General features: G+C 43.1%; 1 long non-coding RNA gene across 2 annotated transcripts in view; it reads left to right on the top strand.

Moving 5' to 3' along the window:
• Nucleotides 1-16049, top strand: part of LOC116452194 — a 35197-nt gene that overhangs the window by 4973 nt on the left and 14175 nt on the right. The window contains exons 2-3 of one of the 2 annotated variants that reach the window (XR_004243428.1): nucleotides 1147-1204; nucleotides 11767-15039. This is a non-coding gene — a long non-coding RNA (uncharacterized LOC116452194). Of the gene's footprint in view, nucleotides 1-1146; nucleotides 1205-11766; nucleotides 15040-16049 lie in introns of those variants that run through there. The other variant, XR_004243429.1, reaches the window with a different exon arrangement.

Below are 16049 nucleotides of genomic sequence, written 5' to 3'. Positions count from 1 at the left end.
GTAAATTTGACAGCTGTATCCATGAGATGTTGTGGTTATTTATTACAGGTTCTCTGATAGCAAAATGTTTGGATAACAATAATAATAATTAGAGGCACTTAATCCCTTTTTGTTGTACTAACTGCTCAGGGCCACATGCTACAGGATGTGAACAATTGTTCATACTGCATGAAGCTGAGTTTGAATACCTTTCTGGGTGAACCATATTTATTTTAAGATAACACAGCTTTTCATTCAGCAATTCCACTGATTATCTCAAACATATGCCACATACTGTAATCCCAAAAGGTTAAATCCTAACTCCTACTTATTCTTCCCCCAGGGGATGTCAGCATTGAGATGCAATATTTCAGTAGAGTCTGCTCCCGAGCAAGCTGTTTAAATCCCTCTGCAGATCGGGAATATCCATGGTTATTATGGGTTCCCAAGGGCCAGATCCTGAAATGGGAAGGTATTTCTGGGGTAGGGCTGTCTGAGAGGAGGCTGTCACCTTTGCTGGGTGGCAGCCCAGGCTTTAGCTCACTACAGTGCATTGCAAGCAGCTGCCTGCTAATGATAATTCTAATTACTTTGAACATCTTTCCAGACCAAAGCAGGAGCTGTACAGACCTCAGATAATTCACACATGCGTGTGTAGGGCTGTGTGGAGCAGCCCAGTCGGTGCTGTTGTCCAAGGGGGCTGTTGATACGTCCCTTTGGAGCACAGCCCACCCTGGAGTGCAGTCTGCCATCTCAAGACAGCACACGGAGGTAATGAGGCTTTGTAAACATGTTTCCACCTACTGAAAAGGAATTTAAGTGTGGTTGTAGCGCCTCTAAGATGAGGGTGACACTGCTGTTGTAAAGATAGAGTGGTCATCACCAGTGTGTTGGTTGTAGCAGCATTTGGTTGCCAGCAAATCAAAAGATACTATGTATTGAACATAATCATGTGTCTAATTACAAATATTCTATAAATTAAGACTTTCAGTTCCAGTGATAGCTTTTTTTCCTAAATGAAACCCTTGAGATAAAAAATAATTATCCTGATGTAGAAAATGTACCATGCTGTTCAACACACTATTGAAAACTTTCCTCACCCTTTCAGTAAGATGTAATCTACAGAACATACCATAATATTCCTTTTCTCCATTTTATCACTGACAGGTGGATAATAGAAATGTTCTGGACAGTCAGAGTGCTGCTGGAGATGACATATGAGAAGGTGAGTGAGCAGCTCCATTCCTTCATGACAGATCTCCTCTGCAGGACCAAGAGGCAGATTTAAACTCCCTGCTGACTGGTTCTGGCCAGGAAGAGTATTTGAGAGTATCTACTGCTCAGTATTCAGCACATCAGCATAACACAGGTTTTTCCTATTCATTCTGGAAGAGGGAGAATGATTGCTCCACACTGCCCTGTGTTTGCAGGTTTGTATCTATTCAGGGCCAAAGTGACATGAGCACAAACTCTGTCAGGTTTGTTTTTATGAGTTGTCTGAGCACAGCACTTTGGTGAAATAACTGCTTTTCAGCTATTTGTCTCAAGTCTCACTTTCAAAATTTGCCTGTTTTTCCAGCAAATCACTTCTGGAGTGCATTTGAAGAGGGCCTAGCTTCTAGTTATGTGTTTAACAGTTGAGATCGAAGAACCTTTGCATGTGCTCTCTTTTAAGCATTAAAAATACTGAATCCAGAGCTGGGCAGGGAGCGGTAAGGAGAACAGGAGACAACCCCGGAAGATTGAGGCAGTTGATCTAGTGCTGGAAAAGTGTTCCCAGGTGTCTTCCCAAGGAACAAAATCTGACAGTGTGGCTGTTCCCTGCTCCTGGAAAAGCTCCCTGTGTGTCCAGCACGGAGCCACTGTGCAGTCCTTAACTTGTTAACGGGCCATGGATTATCAAGGTGAGGTTCCCTGTCTTTCAGGATTGTGAACATGCCTAGAAACACACTTCTTGTGTAAAAGTTTGGCATTAACCTCTATCCTAGACATAGTTAAGGATGGCTTAGGAAGTTTTTCACATGCTGACAAGATGCCCTAGGCAGTAACCTGGCCCTGGCTGTGCTGCTGCCCAGTCACACCAGTGACAGCTGGGTGGCTGCAGACAGCATGGGGCACTTGCTGGGCCTAGCTCTGCTCTCCAGCTTGGCATAACATCACTGCTGGAAGGTGTAAGGCTGCAGTGGAACAGGTTTGGAGAGGCTGCAGAGCTGTGCAGGGAAGTGGAGGGACACAGAGCTCTGTCCTGGTCCGTGGGTGGTGGCCTGTGCCCCCAGGGAGCTGTGCCCATGTCCTTGAGTCAAGGTGTGCCCATGCAGAACCCCGGGCGTGGGCTGAAAGCAGGCAGCTCTGGCCCTTGCATACACCTGATTTATCTGGCCATGCAAGGGTTTGCTGGGACTTGAGTGTGGTCACCAGGTCATGCTGTGTTTGTGGTTATTGCTATTTTTGTTGGAAAAGCAGAACTGTCGTGTCTCATTCGGGTAATGCCTTGCAAGCCTCAAATTGTATTTGAAATCCATGGTGAAAAGCGGTTCAAAATTCTGTGCTCAAGTGTATTCTGTGTCCTAGAAACTGTTAAACCCTTTCATGTAGTGACAGGAGGTTAACATATCTGCAGAGAGAGAGAGACTGCTGCTGGTTTAGCAATAGATTAGTTGAAGTAAAAAGCTAAAGGTCATCTCTATGTGTTTTAACCTCCTAAAGGCAATTACAAGTTGGGATATCTAATCTAAAAGGACTGGAACAAGTGTTTAACAGCCTGAAGGCGAGGGTCAAAATTCAAAACCACCAGCATTATGATGTTTCCAAAGAAGGTGGGGAAAAATCAGATTCCCCAGTGCCAGCAAACAAACATGGAGGATAACAGAACGTGCTGTGTAGAGTGTAAACTGTGTGCCCCAGCTACAGGGCAGAGGGTTTTACTTACAGCTGATATGTACAAGAAAGAGAAATTAGGAGGCATTTAGATTTTGGGTCCAGTAAATGCTAAGGAAATGTGTTTAACTAATGCATCTCTTTTACAAAAACAGTCCCAATGCTGTTTTCAGCTTGTGTCAACAGGTTGTTCACAATTATGATCTGTTAAAACAAGACCCAAAGCAGGATCTTTGACGCTTTCTGATCTGTCCTCACCAGGCTGGAAAGGACAAACCAGCTGCAGACATTTGGGCAGCCTGTCTACCTTTAGGTTTTGATATGTTGATTCTGGGTCTTTTTAAGAAAATTATTTTTTATTTGGAGCATTCCCATTTCATCAATTCTCTGTTAGCAGAGGGGAAGGGAATGAGAATTATTCTGGCTGCACACATTGCACCTAACACTGGACATTTGGTACCACCCAAGATTTTCTTCAAATCTAAACTAGGTTAGTCTTGTACCTCCTGAGCAGACAGTGTGTCTCAGAACAGTAAAGTCCTAACTTGTTATGTTTGATAAGACCTGAGCTTGTTGCAATATGAAATAGAGTTTCATGAGAAGGGGGTGTGCTTCTTTCCAACCGAATGGGGTCCCCTTGTTGTGCATAATCCTTTATTAGACCAGCAGAATTATGGTACAAAGTCAATTTAATTTCCCACACATAATGAAGACAAGCACCCACAACAACTTGGAATGTCTCTTTGGCAAGTAAATATTTAACTTTTGAATGCATATATTTGCTTGTTGTTAGAAGATACAGAATTATTCCCTGGGTGTTATAACAAAATTAAAGCAGCACAGCCATGGTGTACTTGTACAGTTCATTTGTAATTGCAGCAAGAGAGGGGAAAAACAGAAATTTCATTAGGGAGAGGCAATCTTTTACACAGCTCCTGTGATAAAGGAGATCCCATGTATAGGATGAACTCTATGAAGGATCTGGGCACAGGATGTTGAGTTTCGTGAACATCCACTCCATGGCTTACATCAGCATTTGCAAAAGCTGCAATGAATATTTCCACTTGAATACAAATGAATTATCAAGGATGCAGATGTCAAATTTCGTGGGGATATTCTATACAGTCATTACAATGCACACAGGTTTTGAAGCATCTAGATCTCAGGATGCTATATGAGCAGAACAGAGTGATATAGCTCATTGCCTCTGCAGAAGGTCTCATGAAAACCAAAATGAATAGCTGAAAGAAATATTCTTACTAGGGGAAAAATGGGTGTCATAAATTTTGCTAACAGAATTTTAAACAGGGATACACTGGTTATAGATTTCAACACCACCCCCCCCACCTCTGCTTGAACAACAACTAAATCTTCCTTCCCTTTCAGCAAAGTCCTGTTAAAACAACCCCATTCCAGCAGTAATGCTGACATCCTGATCCTGCTGCTGCATGGGAGTATTCTCAAGGTCACTGCTGTCACTAAAAACTCTTGCTGATGTCGGTTGGAATTTGGGGTTTCCTTATCCTTTACTAATGTAAAGAATGTGATGTTGGTGTAAACCACCATGGCACCAGGGAGACTGGCTAAATGCACAGAAATCTTAGGAGACAGTCATTCCTCTTTTTCATGCAGGCATGCAGAACGTGTTACCAAACCTTCTAGATCCATTTTCAATGATAGGCAAAAACCTTGGAAAGCTTGAGGAGCAGGGTAACGAGAACCTCATGATGCTCACTGAGGTGAAACACAGCCAGTCCTGCCCTGGGGACACACCAGCCCCATGGGTTGGGGAATGACAGCTCAGGGAGCTCTGCAGAAAGGACCCAAGGGACGTGAGGCACTGCAGGTGTATTTAAGGTGGGGACACCTGCCTGTGTGTTGGGCTGTTCAGGTGCAGTGTGGCCACAGGTCAGACTTCACTCAGGACTTGTGAGGCTGCATCTCACAGCTGGAAAATTGCGGGTTTGGTGTATCCCAGGGCCACAGAGAGGTCACCAAGGGGGAGCAAATCCAGCAGAAAGTCAATGGGATGTTCAGGAGAGTGCAGCATGTGATATATCAGGAGAGGCTATGAGGGCTGGGTTTACTTATCCTGGAGAAGATAAGGGGGCATCTAATCACTGTCTACCATTAATGGAAAGGGACTGTATAGATGATGGATTCAGACTCTGCCACAGTGTGCTGCAAAATCACAAGGCAGTGGTCATGCATTGCAGCAAGGGAAATTTCTTCTGTTTGTATAAGGAAAAAAATCATCAGAATGAGAGTTATACAGCACAGGAACCATATTCCTTGGAGAGGCTGTGGGCTCTCCATCCTTGAGATTCATCAGGAGAGAGCTGGCAAGGCCCTCAACAGCCTCCCTTAGCATAGAAGTTGTCCCAGCTTTAAACAGGAGGCTGAACTGGAAGCATTCGTAGGTCCCTTCTCACCTCAGTTATCCTCTGATTCTCTGACTTTACTTCAGGAAGTTGCTAATACCTGTGAAATTTGGTCCTACCATGAAAAAATGGTTGTTAGTATGGCACTCCATCCTTCAGTAAATATGTTCCATGTGGATATTTATAGTCCTGCCTGCTTCCTTCAGTGAGAACAGAAAGTTCTTCCTCCCATAAGCTTTGTACAGCTGCCAGGAGAGATGGTGGAAGCCTTTCCTCCCCTCACCTACTGTGGATGTTCATTGGTTTCAGTTCCACAGCCCCTGCAATATCCAAGGATCTGTGTAAGTGTTTGAAAGGATCTAATTTAAAAAGAGAACTGTCTCTTCTAGGCAGTGCTAGTATCCGTGGGTGAGTTTGATTGGCTTGCAGACCGTGTGTTGGTTTCAGGGACAAGAATAAAAAGAGGAAAAAGCCAGTTTCCCATCTGCTCACTGAGCTGCTCCCATCCTTGGGGACACATGTATGTCTTGTGTCCTGGAGCCTCTCTGACAGTGCTGTTGGGTGGTTCCAGGCAGATGTGGGGGAAAACTCTCCCCTCCTTCTCACTGCCCTTCCTGTTGATCCCTGTGTCCACCCTGGAGCAGTGCCCAGACTGCCCATGGAGCCTTGGGCAGCTGGCTCAGCCCGTTGGATCCTGGTAGCCTTGGGGGTGAAATAAAAGGGAATTGCTTGGACACCAAAAGCTTCCCAGAGATGCACCTGCTATTTGTGAGAACTCTTCCCTGATGATGAGTCTGGGTGCAGAGCAACAAGGAATTCTCAGGAAGGTTGGATTTCAATGGGGATGACTCTTTTTCCCTGCCAGCATTTCTCTCTCAGCTGTATTCTCTCTAATGAAATTGCCCATTCAGCGCTGGGTTTGTAATTTAAACTGAGTGCTATAGATTAACAGTTGTTGCTGCTTTATTATTGAAATGAGAGTCATGGGATCAATTTAACTGTTTCTGGCTTCATTATTTGCTTAAGACAATAGACTCATCTCTGCAAATTCTATTGCTTTGTGGGTATTTTTAGCTTAATTATCATAGATATTAGCAACAATCAACAAAGATTTCTTAGGTGCATGTGCTTGCTCCTTGGAACACTAGTTTTTTATAGATTTTGTACTTTTAGCTTGTCTTCCTTTTTTGTAGTCAATCCAGTCTGCTCTCAGAAAAAAGCAACCAAACAGGAGCACAACAACAAAAGGAAAACCATACAGCTTACTTTGCAAAGACTTAAATGTTTTCCTAGTAGCTTATTTTCAGAATTAAAGGCATAGTGAAGGTTGTGTCTTCTGTTATACATGTAGCTAAATATTCTGGCCATTGAGCCTGTGTAGGTACAATGGGGACTTCAGCTGGTTTTGGGTGGGTGGTATTTAAAATAGTTCAGAATAAATCAAAAGCTCACTTTGAACTCACTTTGAGTGAGCTTTGACTGATTCCAGGTTTCCCTGGCTTAGCAGAGTATCAAAAGATAAAGGCAGGCCTGGTGCTCCAATGTCTGCACCCAGGTGCAGCAGGTTTGTCCCTTCCAGCCAGGCCCCCTTCCTCTGGTCCTGAGGCAGAGATTAGTGCCTCCAGTGAAGGGAGTTAGAGTTAAGTTCATTCGACCTGGATTGGCATAAAAATCTAGCCTAGGGTATTGCCAACAAATTTTTTTTTTAAAAATCTTTCAGTATAATTTCCTAGACTCCTAAATCATACACTCACCTATGGCTGATAATTGGATTAATGTCCCCCAGCTGGCTTAGAGCAGGGGGAGCAGGTGTCAGGGGAATGTGCTCTTTGTCCACTGAATACACAGAGTTTTGGATCCTGGCATGATTTAAAGGTTCTTGGACAACTTTATGCAAAATATGTGAACAAAAGTCTGTCCAGTGGATTGAAGGACATCTGGATGCCCCAGCAGAACAAAGAAACCAATCTGCAGTTTTGTTTACACCACGCCTTCCATTTAAAATATAGCAGGAAAAAGTCTCATTAACTTTCTTAAGAGTGCCAGTAAAGGTACTAGACAGCTTCCTGCACTTGAAGTGTCAAAAAAGCAATTTTAATATCTAGTTTCATATAGCATAAATATGTTTATCTTCCAGTCAACATTTTACTAACCATTTAGATTATTTCTACATACATTAACCATAATTACTGAAAACCTCTTAGACTGCTTTCAAACTGCATCCCTCACAAGATAATATTCTAAGATGTTTTTCTTTTTTAAATAAGCAGAATTATCATTATGTCACAGGCTTTTGTACCTCGTCCTCTCTCCCTCTTTTTTGCTTTTTCCCTTCTCCCCAAACAGGTAAGACTGTAGGAAAGCAGGGCTAATTTTATATCCATTTTAGCAGATGACAGACCAGTAAAAGTCTAGTGGAGAGTGCTGTGGCGGCTCTGTTTCAGCATTGCACCTCAAATCTTGTAGGACTTACATGTGTTACTTAGGTGATTGGATATTCTGCTGCATTCAGGCTAAAGTATTTTGCCCAAGGATGCCAAGAATAATTAAAAATGCATACACAAAATCGGGTTCAATGCCACTTGCATTGGAATGTGCTCCTAATTTCTTTAGTTTTAACTTACTGGTTCAGATTTTGGACATCTTTCTGGAAAGGTGAGCTTTGGCATGTGTTCTTATCAAATGAAGCCTTCCTGACTACATTTTTGATGTTCACACAGAGGTCAGTCACAGGCAGGAGGCAAAAGTACATGTGTGGCTTTTTGCTTGATAGGTTTCTTTAAAGGTGAGACAGAGGGATGCCAGATGGTGTACGTGTGCCAGATGTTGGGGTTGGTGGCTAAATACAGCAATCCAGAGGCAATCCTGGTGGGAGCTGGGACCCAGCAGATGGACAGTGTGGCTGTCCCCATGTCTGGATGTTGAGCAGTGCCACGCTGGAGTGGTGGCTGCCCCCTTCCCCCTGGGACGGCTCCACACACAGCCTTCCTCTGCAGGCTGTCACCACCTGCTTTCACATTCTCCAGCATTTTGCCTGCAGTAGAGAGCCTCTCTTCTTGAAAATAACACCACCCAACATTTAATGAGGAGATTTAGCTTTCCTTTGATAAGACCATGGTAGTAATAGAGTTTGCCTGCCTGAATAGTCTCATGGCACAGGCAGAAATTCCAGTATTTCCTTCTTCAGCATTATTTGACCAACTAAAAATTCAAGCCAAGGATTGCTTGTACTGAAAGAATACAAATAGGTTTTTTCTCACTATCAGAAAAAAGAGATGCATGCACATCTGTAGGTGGTATGGAAATGAGTGTTTGTGAGTCTATAACTGCAGGAAATAAATTGCTCCCAAATGATTGCTATTTTTTCTGCTATGTCAGTTTAGCATATCCCAATTCTGAGAGATGGTAAAGAAGACTTCTCAGGTAGAAGCTTCCAGTGAGACCATGGGGTCTGCACAAAATAATGGCAAACCGGAAAATTGAAAAAATATGTGTTTTAGTAAATACTTCCTTATGGAACAAGTGCTGCAGTGAGCTAATATTCACCCCACCTGAGGTGGCTCTGCAATTCACACCACCCCTGTACAGAGTGATACACCCCTTGTATCTCCTAATCTTCTGCTGGTGAGCTCCACAGGCTGTTCCTATCTCCTGATATGCTGTTCTTTTGCTGTGCTGGGCATGGATGTTGCCCTTCTGTGTCACCTTGGAGCCAATTAATAGAAATTTTCAGCGTGTCTCCACTGCACATCTCTCCTTTCTTCAGTTGTTTGGTTGTAGCCATGACTTTGCTTCTTGAAATAAATATCCTGCAAGTTACTAACCTGTCTTCCATCATCTGAAGGCAGATTTTTCATCTAGACTCTCTGAGGATGTCTGAAAGGAGTTCCAAAGGCTCCGTGTGCTGGGGAGAAGGTGGCTCTTTGCACGTCACAGAATTTTTGGGAGCAATACTAACTCATTCACATCTTGGTCGAATTAGCATTGACTAAAGAGGTGACAGAAACAAAAGACTTTCTCTTACAGCTGTAATTCAAACTCTGGCACTCACTGATTTGGATAAAAAGCTTTGTTTTTGTAGTAAATGCTCTCCTGTAAGAACCCATTGTTATATCAGGCAAACACTGATTTAGAGCTCTAAATTCAGTCCATGGTCTGAGATTAAAACAAATAATTTCTGTACTACTACTTTGATTTCATCTGCCATGAGTACAGACCCCTCAAGTCCTTGCTGTGATTCCTCTCGGGTTCTATATCAAACACCTGCCAGTAAAGCCAGCATGGTGGGGTTTTGAATACCACAATTCTATACAGGACATAGATTAGGACTGCACAATGAGATATGTTGATGCCACTGTGTGATGATATTTGATCAGTGTGGATGTTTTTGTTCTTTTTATGGTGCATGGATTGTGTGAACTGAAATAGAGCCTTTCAGCAGTCCTGGCCCACACAGCCAGAAACCACAGCCAGGGGAAAAATTGTGCTCTTTGCACCCAGCAAGGTCAGGCTGCAAGAGGGAACACACACTGGGTGCTAACTCAGCTGGCCCCAGTGGAGGAATGGAGAACTTGGAGAACAAGAAATAGTTTTTGCCTCTTGTTAGCAACCCCTCACTGCACACCCTCCTCCATTCTTACAGTCTGCTCTGGTTGTGTTGGGATGGAAGATTTTCCACGTAATTACTTAATGAAGAAGGAGAAGAGGATCCCTACTGATAATTTGAGTGCAGGTACAATAAAATTAACAGTGTGGGACATATGGGGTGGCAAGCCAGGTATGATTATTTTCCATTAGCCAAGCACACCTCTTCCCTGATGAAAGTGGCTATTGCATGGCTCCTGCCAGATCCAAGGAAAACACATCTGTCCTCTTTGTCCAGGTAGTTTGTAATGTGCTCTGGGATTTTCTGAGGTGAGAAGAGTGTTTGCCACTGCTGTTCAGCTGAGAAATGTTTTAGGAAGCAATTACCATCTGCCTACTGTCTGAAGAGTGAGAAAACCAATAAGTTCTGGTAAGGTAATGACCACCATTTCAGGTCACAAGTTTTCAATCAAACCTTGATTGAGATGAGGAAACCGTGAGGGACCATTTAACATGGCAGTAACTCCAGTTACAGCATCTTCAATATCCAACTGAAGCCTGTGGCTGTTCTATTTCCTTCCTGTACCAGCATCATCACCAAGATGATCTCTGCTCTCTCAGCTTTCCTGCAGTGAGGATCCTTTGTCCTCAGTGATTCACGGGTGGGTCAGTGTTCTGTGGGACAGAAGTTTTGCTGTTGTGATTTATCCATCCTAGACTGTTGCCAATCACTGCAGTCTCAAGGCTCCTTCAGCAAGGACAAAGGACTTGGCCTTTGGTCCCACAAATACATTTGCTTACTGGAACTGGGTTATTATCCCATAAAACCTTTCATCCTGTTAATGAAGAAAGCATGAAGCATGTCAAATAGACAGTAATTGATATAAGCTGAATGCTGCAGCCTGGCCTGATAGCAAATGTTCCAGCCTACTTTATTTTCAGAACTATCATCCTAAAAAATATTTATGGATAGGAGGATTTTCCTACTCTTTCTAAGGCTGGGAAGTAGGTGGCTGATACAATCCTACCCATTTGTTTTCAAATAGTTATTCATCATCGGGTGGCTTTCTCAAAGGGATATAGAAACATCCTTTGCTCAGGACTGCAGAGAAAGCCAAGACAACAACAGCATGTTTGTTTTTGCCTGGCTCATTTGTTGCTTACAGTTTGTCTGTGCATTTGGGAAGGCAAGGTGAATTTAAATGCAAAGCAGCAGAGAAATCCACTGAGAGGAAGAATCCACTGAAGCCATTACCAACAAGTAGAATAATTGATGGTAGGAGTCGGAAAAGAAAGTGCACGTGGGACTTAACGACATCTTGTCTTATTTTTGGGATGGTAATTTTCAATTGTCAACACTTGAGCATGACTGGGATAGGGTACAACCAGACAGCTTCTGCTTATCAGGAGAGAAAAATTCCAGAGGCTCAGCACTGATGGCTCAAAGCAGACCCAGCTAGCCCAGTGCTTGCTGCTCTGCTTCTGACCTTAGAGAACTGCTCTGTGCTGAGAGGCTTGGGTCTTAGAGTGGTGTGTGCTTATCTGAACTTCTTCCATGTGCTGAAAAACAAAAGAAATGGTTCTTGACAAGGGGATGGGAAAAGCCAAATGGTTCTCTCAGTTTCTAATTTATATCCCAATGCCAGCACCAAGTACCATCTCCAGCACTCTGGGCACCCACTATCCAGCAGTAGCTACTTACACATTGCAGGGAAGTTATTCCTACAGCCTGGCTATGGAATCAGATCAACACACTGGGGGTGTTAAAATGGGTGTAGTTACTCTACTTTACTAGTGCAGAAGGTCTGGTCCCCTGACCTGAGCTCTTTAGGTGCTTTGAGGTTAATACCACTGATTTCACTGTGGTGGAAAAGCACAACAGCAACAGTATTAGAACTTCCAAGTGACAAAGAGCTGTTGTTCATTGCAAAACTTTCTGTTGCAGGTCATAAAGCTCAAGTGGAGAAATGCTTTCTCAGGTGATCATTCACTTTTTGCTGCTAATTTTCAATATTAAGAATCATCTTGGCCACGGTTAATAATGTTGAATGATGTGTTATTCCATCCAATGGGATAAGATGCAAGAGATACAATGACTTGGAGTGAGCTGAAAAATGAAGGGGAAGAGCTGAACCAACCAGAACTTTACAAATTCGCCTTATGATAATGAATCCCTGCTCCCTTCCTTCTCAGAGGAATCAATTCAATTTTCCATCCTGAGGAGCAAAGAAAATGCCAGTCCAATAGACTTTTAGTGTGGATTGGCTGAAACCACAAAGAAAGAAAAATTGTCTGAGAGTCCACGTGAGAGCAAGAGCAGCTCCCATTCTGCATCTTAATGGCAGAAGAAAATGACCAGCAATTCTGCAGCAGATTACAGAGTCACATCTCTCATTACTGTGGGGAATGCAGAAGGCAGAACACATAACTACAGAGACCACAGTACTGTCTGTTTCTCAAAATGCTTCTGCTTTCATTGCCTTTTTTTTCCCTTCATTTTTAATAGCAATGGAATATGCTGAACTGCAAATGCTGTTACTTGCTGTATTTTTCCTCATTCCTGGAGTTATACATTCATTTCTGTCTTGTAAAAATAACCTGTTTATTCCATTTCTAAGTTCTGCATGAGACGGTTCTCATTTTCCTCATTCCCTGTGGTTTTATCACAACTGCCTGCCCACCTATGTGCTTTGTCTCAGCTACAGAGTTTTCCTTTTCCAGAAAGCTGCCAAGCAGGTCTCTCCAGCAGCAGAGAAATGATGGTCAGTGCAGAAGTCTCTTTGTGCTGAATTAATTGCAAGCCTCCCTACTTAATTCAGGGAAAGCAGTATAGTGCCCTAACTTATCCTGGGTAATTTGGGGGCTCATTTATTTCTCTGGTTGTCTCCAGTCAAAATAGATGATTGTGTGCTCTGTGCTCCCACCTCCTGCATCTCACCCCACCCCGGTCCCCGCAGGTTGTGCCAGCCCAGCCCATCTGGCGGGGGGGCTGCAGCCCTCACCAGGGACCAAGGAGAGTTTCAGCAGCAACCAGGCTGGTCACCAGTGCCAGGGGATGGGCAAACCATGCTGCTGTAGCAAAGCAGACTGAGGATGGATGGCCAGAAAAACGCACTTTCCACTCAAAAAGGTTCCAAAGCCCAGGGATATGTCATTAAGGGGTGGTGGAATTTTTATAGGATGGCCAAGCATGTCTCAGCCCCATGGGGGCCATAAGTCTTGGAGTTGGAGGGTGGGCTGGCTGCCCCCACTTGGCAAGCTACCTGCTTTTCCACAGCTGTACAATTTGGTTTCCAAAAATAAATGTAATTTTATTACGGGCTGCCTTATCATTGCTCTAATATTTTCCACTGAGAGCCTGAAAAATTGAATTACTGAGCATCCTCTAAATCTACCACTCCTCACACAGCTCTGGTCTCTTCTGAACTCAACCAGAGCCATCAGCTCTTGGGCAAGCATGTGCAGATGGATCCCTGGAGTATCTGTAGGACACATTTATGAGTAATTACCTATCATCTAGAAGGTTACAGAGCAGCAGCTTAAGTGTGACCTGCCTTCTGCATTTATATCCAAGTCAAGACTAAGAAACATCTCTAGCAGATGGGAAAACTCTCCAGCCTCTCAAAGCTTCTCCAAGATGGATTATTTACTATCTAGCACCTCTCAGAGCAATGAGAGTTTATCCAAGTCAGTTGCTCCTACATCTACTTACTCTGTCTTGTTATTCTATAAGGATCCCAATCAGGATTCATCAAAATACTGAGTGAGAAACTAGCCAGCATAAGGGTTTTAGTTTTTTGACCTATTTTGTGACCTATTTTTTCATTTGTACGCTGCTAGAAAGTTGCATGCTTGGTTTTGACACCCTGTGTGTGACACATGCAGAAATGTTTCCTGACCAGTTTATGCCAGAACCTTTCAGTCCCTGGGCTGTCTAATGCTGCTTTCACCCTGCTTTTTTGCTGTTCTCAATGCAGGACTGTCCCACACCAGGCAGACAAGTGGCACAGTCTCTCTCTGACCTGCAGAACAGTGTTGGGAAGGTGACAATCTTTCCTTAGGACCTGTTGGGACACTCTCTATTAACCTCACCAGGAGCTTCACACACATCTCAACATGTTTGCTCTTCTATCTGCAGTACTCTTTTTTATGCCACTCTGGCAGAGAGCAAAAATACAAGCTTAGAATTGTTTGGCTTTGGCTGGTTTTGGAGATTCAATCTGGATGCTGATCTGAAATATCCTTTAGTGTGGAAAATACAGCTGCTGTGAGTACAGAAATTATGTAACCAGATGAGTGAGTTTGTGGTGTTTCAAGGGACCACTCTAGACAGAAAAGGTGGCTGTGGCTCCTGGGGCAGGACATGCACATTGCTCAGTCCCTGTGGCTTCACTCTGAGCTGGCCTCAGTCCACACCTACACTTCTTGATTGTTGTTTGCTTCTCCCAACTGCAAAGAAGTCACTCAGATGGAAATCACTTGTCTGTCTCTCTGTGAACAAAACAAAATCTTTTGGGGGGTTTCCATCCAGCAGTCTAAAAGCCTGGCACAAATTTGGAAGCACAGAGGAATTTCTTGAATTGCAACTTTCTAACAACCTTTTCCAAAACTCAGAGGTTGAATTTGGCCTGAGCTTTAGAAAATACCCAGGCAAAATCTTGTTATGTGCAAAGAGTTTCACTTTCCTTTAAACCAACAAGAAAAAAAGACGGAAAAGCTGACAGAGCTGGCTCAGTGATTCCACCCCAAGACCTCTGTTGCCTCCTCCCTTTCTACGTGGAGCACCTTGAGACTACACATTCAGAGATTTTTGGGAAATTTATGAAGAACAAGTGCTATGGAAATCTTATCTCATAAATTTGGTTTGTTTATTTTCTTTAAATCAATCAAAGAGTTCAAACAAACCATGCACATCTTTGCAACACCAAAGTTAAACACATTTTAGAGGTGGTGGTATTCATGGGAAGCAAAACTTATAGGAAATTATATGAACTCTTTCCAACTGTAACCCCTAATTTTTCCCCTCGTGTCATGAAGTCATTGATTCTTTAGAATTTCCCAAATGTATCCAGAGTAAAAGCAGTGCCTTGCAGTGGGTTTGACACTATTTTCGCCACGGTCAAAGTGAAAGCTCCCATTGTCAGCAGCAAAACCCTGGAGGGAATGAGCCAGCCAGGAGAGATTAAACGTCCTTTGTATTGTACAACAAAAAGCGTTGTAAGGTTGATTACAATAAAAGCTTTCCAAAGTGGCAGCATTGGGTTCCTTCTCCTTTTTCATCCTCGTTTTAAGCTGTTATAAAAAGAAATAACATTTCAGCAAAGTGAATGGTCATTCAGTGCTCAGGATAAAATGTACATTCTTTCTTCAGGGACAGAGAGCGACCATTGCAGTCCCTGGGGCTGAGGGGTGGAGCCGGGTCTCTGGCAGAAGGCTGTGCTGCTGCCTTCAAAATGGGGAAAATTACCTTCAACCCTGATGTTGTTTTGAGGTTGGACAGGCTTATGTCAAACTTCCCAGTCTCTCCAGAAGGCAGTTTCATTAATGTCACTAATTAACATTATGACATTAATGTCACTTCATTAATTAAGATTCAGCAATTTGATAGGGGTGACAGGACTTTTGAAGAGTGTCTATTTGTTTGTGGCTTTTATTCAGTTTTTGCAATATGCCTAGTTTAAAGTCAGAACACTGAGAACTGAGAAATAATCCCAAATATACTCACTGCAATTTGAAAATCTTTCAGACACCTCCAAGCAGCTAGAATTAGTCAAAGCTCTGCTTAGATCTTGTAAAATCCTGTCCTGTTAGTGGGTAAGACCTTGTTTTCCTGGGACAGACCAGTGAGATGGGATCCCATCCTATGCTTAGAGCATTCAGAATGGTGCAGAAGTGCAGAAATGAATAGCACAGATTGTTTATTCTTTTTCTCTTCAGTTGACCTCAAGAAATTAAATGAAATTTTCTTTTGTTTACCTGGGGAATTCAAAGTAAAAGTCAGAAAATGAAAACTGAAAGAGTCTTCTGCCCTGTTGGAATTAAATACATGACCTGCAATTCCCAGCCATCACCAGCACACCTCGGGTTAATGCAGCTCTGTGCTTATCCAGTTAGGAAAGAATGGGGCAACAAACAGGATCTCATCAAGCTGATAGATCAGGAAATATTCGATGTGAATTTTCTCCATAGAAAACCATTCTAAGTGATATGGAGTCTTCCCTGTATTTG

This window comes from Corvus moneduloides, chromosome 16, assembly GCF_009650955.1.
Source record: "Corvus moneduloides isolate bCorMon1 chromosome 16, bCorMon1.pri, whole genome shotgun sequence".
In the NCBI taxonomy this organism is placed as follows: Eukaryota; Metazoa; Chordata; class Aves; order Passeriformes; family Corvidae; genus Corvus; species Corvus moneduloides.
This window is presented reverse-complemented; position numbering and strand designations above follow the sequence as displayed.